This window comes from Pelophylax lessonae (assembly GCF_965119305.1).
Source record: "Pelophylax lessonae genome assembly, chromosome: 4".
NCBI lineage: Eukaryota > Metazoa > Chordata > Amphibia > Anura > Ranidae > Pelophylax > Pelophylax lessonae.
The window spans coordinates 668,741,080-668,749,360 of NC_138771.1; positions in this window are offsets into that span (position 1 = coordinate 668,741,080).

The window sequence follows — 8,281 nt, forward strand, 5'->3', positions numbered from 1 at the left end:
TCATACACCTCAGTATGCTCAGCACACCCCATCATACACCTCAGTACTCTCATCACACCGCATCATACACCTCAGTACTCTCATCACATCCCATCATACACCTCAGTACTCTCATCACACCTCATCATATACATCAGTACTCTCATCACATCTCATCATACTCCTCAGTATGCTCATCACTCCCCATCATATACATCAGTACTCTCATCACATCTCATCATACTCCTCAGTACTCTCATCACTCCCCATCATATACATCAGTACTCTCATCACTCCCCATCATATACATCAGTACTCTCATCACATCTCATCATACACCTCAGTACTCTCAGCACATCTCATCATACACCTCAGTACTCTCATCACATCCTATAATACACCTCAGTACTCTCATCACATCCTATAATACACCTCAGTACTCTCATCACATCTCATCATACACCTCAGTACTCTCATCACTCCCCATCATATACATCAGTACTCTCATCACACCTCATCATACACCTCAGTACTCTCAGCACATCTCATCATACACCTCAGTACTCTCATCACACCCCATCATACACCTCAGTACTCTCATCACATCCCATCATACACCTCAGTACTCTCATCACATCCTATAATACACCTCAGTACTCTCATCACATCTCATCATACACCTCAGTACTCTCATCACACCCCATCATATACATCAGTACTCTCATCACACCTCATCATATACATCAGTACTCTCATCACATCCCATCATACACCTCAGTACTCTCATCACACCTCATCATATACATCAGTACTCTCAGCACATCTCATCATACACCTCAGTACTCTCATCACACCCCATCATATACATCAGTACTCTCATCACACCCCATCATACACCTCAGTACTCTCATCACTCCCCATCATATACATCAGTACTCTCATCACACCCCATCATACACCTCAGTACTCTCATCACATCCCATCATATACCTCAGTACTCTCATCGCACCCCATCATATACCTCAGTACTCTCAGCACACCCAATCATACACCTCAGTACTCTCATCACATCCCATCATACACCTCCGTACTCTCATCGCACCCCATCATATACCTCAGTACTCTCATCATATCCCATCATACACCTCAGTACTCTCATCACATCCCATCATACACCTCAGTACTCTCATCGCACCCCATCATATACCTCAGTACTCTCATCACACCCAATCATACACCTCAGTACTCTCATCACATCCCATCATATACCTCAGTATTCTCATCGCATCCCATCATATACCTCAGTACTCTCATCACACCCAATCATACACCTCAGTACTCTCATCACATCACACCCCATAATACACCTCAGTACTCTCAGCACACACAATCATACACCTCAGTACTCTCATCACATTCCATCATACAACTCAGTACTCTCATCACACCCCATTATACACCTCAGTACTCTCATCACATCCCATTATACACCTCAGTACTCTCATCACATCCCATCATACACCTCAGTACTCTCATCACATCCCATAATACACCTCAGTACTCTCATCACACCCAATCATACACCTCAGTACTCTCATCACATCACACCCCATCATACACCTCAGTACTCTCATCACACCCCATCATACACCTCAGTACTCTCATCACACCCCATCATACACCTCAGTACTCTCATCACATTCCATCATACACCTCAGTACTCTCATCACACCCCATCATATACCTCAGTACTCTCAGCACACCCAATCATACACCTCAGTACTCTCAGCACACCCCATCATACACCTCAGTACTCTCATCACATTCCATCATACACCTCAGTACTCTCATCACACCCCATCATATACCTCAGTACTCTCAGCACACCCAATCATACACCTCAGTACTCTCATCACACCCCATCATATACCTCAGTACTCTCAGCACACCCCATCATACACCTCAGTACTCTCAGCACACCCCATTATACACCTCAGTACTCTCATTACATCTTCTTATACACCTCAATAATCTCAGCACATCCCATCATACACCTCAGTACTCTCATCACATCCCATAATACACCTCAGTACTCTCATCACACCCCATCATACACCTTGATACCCTGTAGCCCATCCAATCATACACCGCAGTAGTCTCATCAAATCCCATCATACACCTCAATGTATGACCATATAGACTGTGATTCCAAATTCAATGCATTTGTCTTCCCCAATGATGCCCTCCATTGGTCTCTCTTTTCTCCCACTCAGATCACCTCTATATCCTCACTCAGCTTCACTCTTATGTATTTTGTTTCTAATAAAAGCTTTATTGACTATGTATCATCTTACAAGCATGTTATAAACAGGAACAGCATACAATTGCATATCTGAAATACAGATCATACCAAAGACATTCAATGTTATTTTAAGCAGAAATACTGTAAGTCAATATACACTGTGATAGTTTAATGGTAGTTGCATAACTATTTTGTAAAAAACCCAAAGCTGATCACCGTGTAATTATTTGGTTTATAAACTGATGTTTCATATATTTAACATTTTTGCAATAAAAAAAAAAAACAAAACATACATTTATAATGCAAGGTGTCCAAGACTAGGAATGCTTTGCGCATAAAGGGTTGCGATTCTCTAATAGAACCCCAATGTAGTTGATTTTGCCAACATCCCTTGGGTATAGGATAGTTTGAAGGTTTATGCCAAGAATGGGTGGGACTTTAAAGGCGAGTGACAAAGATTTTTGTAACATATAACAATTTATTAAGTAAATAAAACAAAGCGCAAGAGCAAAAAATAAGTAGAGTTCAATATTGTGTATTGGGTTAGACCCATTGGTGAGAGTGAGTAAGTACTGAAAGTTTGTGACAAGGTGATATGGTGACTTAATTGAATAATGTTCTCTGCTGTTCCATGCGTGTAGTTCAGCCTGGAATTTTGCAGAGAAGAAATATCCTAGAAAACCCAACGCGTTTCGGCTGGTTATGGTAGTATGCCTTTATCAAGGATTGTTCACCATATATTTTCAGTGTTTGCCTGATCCATGCTGAAAAAGACTTTTGCTGATCCTCAAATTGCAACGAGAACTGTATGAGTGCTGCTTAACCACTTTACCACCGTAGGATTTTCCTACTTAACGTCCAGGCCACTTATTGCGATTCGGCATTGTGCAAATTTAACTGACAATTGCGCGGTCATGCAACGCCGTACCCAAACTAAATTTACGTCCTTTTTTTCCCACAAACAGAGCTTTCTTTTGGTGGTATTTGATCACCTGTGCGATTTTCATTTTTTGCGATATAAATAAAAAAGCGACAACTTTGAAAAAATAACAATATTTTTCTACTTTGACAGTTAAAAAATATCTAATATATTCAATTTTTGTCATATATTTAGGCCAAAATGTATTTAGCTACATGTCTTTGACAAAAACAATTCTCAATGAGCGTATTTTTAACCGCTTTAAGACCGGAAGATTTTACCCCATTCCTGACCAGGCCATATTTTGCGATTCGGCACTGCGTTAGTTTAACGGACAATTGCGCAGTCGTGCGACGCGGTACCCAAATTAAATTTATGTCTTTTTTTCCTCACAAATAGAGATTTCTTTTGGTGATATTTGATCACCTGTTCGATTTTTATTTTTTGCGCTATAAACAAAAAAAGAGCGACAATTTTGAAAAAATAAGAATATTTTTCACATTTTTTTTATATGAAATTCCCCCAAAAAAATGTAAAAATCGAATTTTTTTAACATTTTAGGCCAATTTGTTTTCTGCTACATACGTTTGGTAAAAAAAAAATCGCAATAAGCGTATTTTTATTGGTTTGCGCAAAAGTTATTGCGTTTACTAACTACGGGAAATTTATGTCATTTTTATTGTTTTTTTTTTTTTTACTAGTAATGGCGGCGATCTGCGATTTTTTTTTTCGCGGGACTGCGACATTGCGGCGGACAGATCGGACCCCTGACTGACATTTTTGACACTTTTGGGGGTACCAATGACATTACTACAGTAATCAGTGCTAAACATATGCAATGTTACTGTAATAATGACACTGGCAGGGAAGGGGTTAACTTTATTGGTGATCTAGGGGTTAATGTATGCCTGGTGCTTACTGACATGTGTGGGGGGAGGGGACTGTGTGACACAGGCACAGATCGCAGGTTCAGCTATGCTGAATCCTGTAATCTGTCACAGAGGAGATCCACCCGCTTTGTTTAGACAAGCGGGCGGATTTCCTCACTCAATCCCCGACGATCGGGGAAGAGCAGCGGTGATCACCGCCTCTCCTCCCCTGGCCCGACTCCCGCTGTGATTGAATACAGTGGGAGCGCGCCGCCCACAAGGGGAGGAGTCCAGCGACGTAGGTCTACGTCGCTGGACGATAACGAGCCACTTTGTTGCAGTATGCTCAACATGAGCGGTCGGCAAGTGGTTAAAGCGGAGTTCCGGCCTCGGGGGTGAATTTTAGGTAAAAATACCCCCGGGACAGTCAGGGCTAGTACTTTCCATAATGGATAACCTCTGTACTGTCCCGGGTGGCACTTACCTTTTAGAAGAAATACTTACCTTGAAAATGTATTCTCCAGCGCTGCCATCTCAGGTGTGGGCAGCTGAAGCCAGCGCGTCCTCTTCGGCCTCTTCTTCGGTGATGTCAGAGTCCCAGAATGCCCTGCACCGGCCCCGCTCGTCACTTCTGGTGCAGGTGCGTCATCCCTGCACAGCTTCTGGGCATGCCCAGAAGCTGTTTAGCAGGGAATGCCGCACCTGCACCGGAAGTGAGGAGCAGGGCCAGTGCAGGCGCATTGACTCCTGGGAGTGATGACGTTCAGCTCCCAGGAGTCATCGCAAGCCGGAAGTGACGGCCACAGAAAGAGGAAGTGGAAGGAAGGTGAGTATATTTTCTTCAAAAACGAGGTAAGTGAACAAAAAAAAAATTCAGGAGCATCCATTTCTTTTTCAGGTGACCTTCAGCAAGCGGATGGCCCAAAATCGATTTTTTCGATTTTGAGGCCGGAACTCCGCTTTAAGCTGCAGAATGTTCGCAGCTGTACTAGTGGGGTTTACGTGTTTCTACTGGGAAATACGTGGACCCCACTAGTACAGCTGTGAACATTCTGCAGCTTAAGCAGCACTCATACAGTTCTCGTTGCAATTTGAGGATCAGCAAAAATCTTTTTCAGCATGGATCAGGCAAACACTGAAAATATATGGTGAACAATCCTTGATAAAGGCATACTACCATAACCAGCCGAAACGCGTTGGGTTTTCTAGGATATTTCTTCTCTGCAAAATTCCAGGCTGAACTACACGCATGGAACAGCAGAGAACAATATTCAATTAAGTCACCATATCACCTTGTCACAAACTTTCAGTACTTACTCACTTTCACCAATGGGTCTTTAACCCAATACAACAATATTGAACTCCACTTATGTTTTGCTCTTGCGCTTTGTTTTATTTACTTAATAAATTGTGATATTTTACAAAAATCCTTGTCACTCGCCTTTAAAGTCCCACCCATTCTTGGCCTGAGGCACCAAACCTTCAAACTAGGAATGCTTTGCGCTGCCTGCATGCTTTGAGCCATCCTGTGTATGACTGACTGCTAGGAGAGTAGAAGCGGGCTTCCTCAGGGAGTCACATTGCATGTGTGTAATCTGAAAGCTCATCACATATCATATACCAAAATAATTTGCTGATTTTGTTAGGTAAGGCTCACACGTACGCTATTTTGTCAAAAGTATTGGGACACATGCCTTTACATGCGTATGAACTTTAATGGCATCCCAGTCTTAGTCTGGGGGGTTCAATATTGAGTTGGCCCATCCTTTGCAGCTGTAACAGCTTCAACTCTTCTGGGAAGGCTGTCCACAAGTTTGACCATTCTTCCAGAAGCACATTTGGGAGGTCAGGCACTGATGTTGAACGAGAAGGCCTGGCTCACAGTCTCCTCTCTAATTCATCCCAAAGGTGTTCTATTGGGTTGAGGTCAGGACTCTGTGCAGGCCAATCAAGTTCCTCCACCCCAAACTCGCTCATCCATGTCTTTATGGACCTTGCTTTGTGCACTGGTGTGCATTCATGTGGGAACAGGAAGGGGCCTTACCCAAACTGTTTTCACAAAGTTGGGAGCATGAAATTGTCCAAAATGTCTTGGTATGCTGATGCCTTAAGAGTTCCCTTCACTGGAACTAAGGGGCCAAGCCCAACCCCTGAAAAACACCCCCACACTATAATCCCCCCTCCACCAAATGATTTGGACCAGTGCACAAAGCAAGGTCCATAAAGACATGGATGAGCGTGTTTGGGGTGGAGGAACTTGACTGTCATGCACAGAGTCCTGACCTCAACCCGATAGAACACCTTTGGGAAGAATTAGAGTGGAGCCAGGCCTTCTTATCCAACATCAGTGCCTGACCTCACAAATTCACTTCTGGAAGAATGGTGAAACATTCCCATAGACACTCCTAAACCTTGTGGACAGCCTTCCCAGAAGAGTTGAAGCTGTTATAGCTGCAAAGGGTGGGCAACTCTTTATATTCAAAAGATTTCAGAAAAAAAAATTGGAAGCTCACAAATGTTACATTTTAGACAGGCCAACATTTCTGAATTTCTAATTTTGTGATTAACCTGGCTGAGCTATGGCAAAAGGGGTTTCAGAACTTTCCCTATCAATGGGGCAAGTCACAAAGCTCAGGCTAATACAAAGATCATCCGCCATCTTGGATTAGCCACAGTCTGATGCCATTTATTTGTATTTTATTTTGTGTAGAGGTCTTGTTTGTGTTACAACATGCGCTGTACCATTATAGGTATCTGGCTGAAAAACAAAGTAGGATTGCCTTTGCAGTTGGGAAATAAAAATAAAAAAGAAGGCAGCAATGAACACACTCTCAGTACAGATACCTCAGTCCCCATGGATGCATATCTGCAGCATGTGGGTGTTGAATCTCTGCCCCCACACAAATGCATTATGTGATCAGCAAGAGGTTAGTATTTTGCAATACTCACCTCATTGGTGTTGTCCCCTGCAGTACCACTTTTCCACCACAAGGTGTTCTCAGTCTTCTGGGTGGAATGACACCAAGCATCATTGAACCTGAAGAATGAGGACATACTGTGAGTGCACAATGTCATAGACCCAGACCCTGGGGGATGGGTGATCTCAGTGCCTTGCACTAACACTATAATGATGCAAACCGTGAAGTTGAGGTTCTCATGTAAGCGGGGCTCAGTGTTTGATGCCTGCAGGGGAGGAGAACACGGAGACCAGTTGCTTTGGGAAAGAATATTAATGTGTGGGTATTGAGAAAGTATAACGAGGTCTGCATACACAGCATCAGCGGGCCAAATCACCAGCGAACCATACAGAAGATTCCTGTGCACACTGTTGACACCCGATAGCATCCAACAGAGAAGGTGGTTGGTAGGCAGACCAGCAACTGGGAGCCTCAATAAAGAAGAGCTGCTGCCTGAGACACAGTGACAGTCCCTATTCTGTCCCTCCTCCAAAGGAATCTCTCCCTTCGCTAAACAACCTGTCCCTAACCAGTGGGGGTTCTGTCCCTGACTTGACCATTCATTAAGTGCATGCCAACCAAAGGAATGGGGGGGGGGGGTGCTATTTATTAGTACTGCTCACAGTAAAGATGACCACGAAGCTCAGCCAGGGCAGCAAAGTCCAATCAGACAGCTGCCCCCTAATGACACCTACTGAGGCCTCAGAGGAACATGGGCTCCCTTTGCATGGTGGCCTTTGAACAAGGAGGCTAAACTCAGGGCCGGTGCTTCCACTAGGCAAACTAGGCAACCGCCTAGGGCGCATTGCCACCTAGGGATGCAGCCATGAGTCAGCATTCACACTCCATCATGAATGATCCTTGTGAGCTGAGGAAAGGAGCGGCAGTGGGGGAGGAAGAAGGGACAGAGGACAATGCCAGGTGTCTGGGGCAGTGGCAGAACTACCAGGCCCTGGCTTTCCACCATTGTTGGGGGAGCCCCAAGGAGCAGGAAAGGAGCCCACCGGAGTGCTAGCTGCATAATGATCCTCTTCGTCTGGAGCTGAGCGGCCTAATCCCTGGGCGGGAAGTGACTCTCGAATCTGAGCTGGTGGGCAGCCGTTCATTTCCCTGGGTCGGTATTAAACAGGGAGTGGAGGAGAGCTGAACCTGAGCCGGAGCTCGGCACTGGAGGGTGGAACCTTTACTGGGGCAGAAGCGACGAGGCAACGGAATGGTCTGAGGAGGTTGGTGATGAAGGAGGTGTGGGGCTCTC